Genomic DNA, 664 nt, shown 5'->3' on the forward strand with positions numbered 1-664 from the left:
TCAAGTGCTTTCTCAAAATCCTCATTCAGCAATCTATCTGCCTCATCTAAGACCCGCCAAATAGATGCACATTATTTCAGCAGTAAAAATACATACATATCAAACAGTTAATGTTGTTTGCAAGTGAGAAAATACGTATTTTATTACTTCTATCCAGGTAAATCATATGAAACCATATCAAGCCCCAACTGTAATATGGCTGTATAGTTGACTGTTTTTTAAAGGGCTACGTAAGACATTGTCATTCATATCATATAGCTAAAAAAGTAAAGAAAGGATATCTCAATTGAAAGGGTGGAAAAAAAAATAAAAATTCTTTCACAAGACAAGACCTGCTCATTTAAAAGCCTAAACCCTTTCTGAAACTAAAAATATGACCATGAATAATTAATTCAACCACTCATGTCAAGCGAAAAATGAATAAAAAGATAGAAAAGGAGGAAGAAGGAGAAGAAATTCTTACCAAATATTTCAGCATTGGAAGAGAAAAACCTTTAGTATTGGTCAGGTGCATACTTCATTCTAAGATACTTACTTTTCATCAACCGCAAATGTGTGTCCTATATATTGTAGTAACATATAACAACAGGATACTAATATGTTTCTCTTAAAAGTTTATCTGTTTAAGGGGGGTTATTACAATTAAGGGAATAACTTTTAAATT

This window comes from Theobroma umbraticum, unplaced genomic scaffold, assembly GCF_002168275.2.
Source record: "Theobroma umbraticum cultivar Fairchild unplaced genomic scaffold, ASM216827v3 scaffold_69.0, whole genome shotgun sequence".
In the NCBI taxonomy this organism is placed as follows: domain Eukaryota; kingdom Viridiplantae; phylum Streptophyta; class Magnoliopsida; order Malvales; family Malvaceae; genus Theobroma; species Theobroma umbraticum.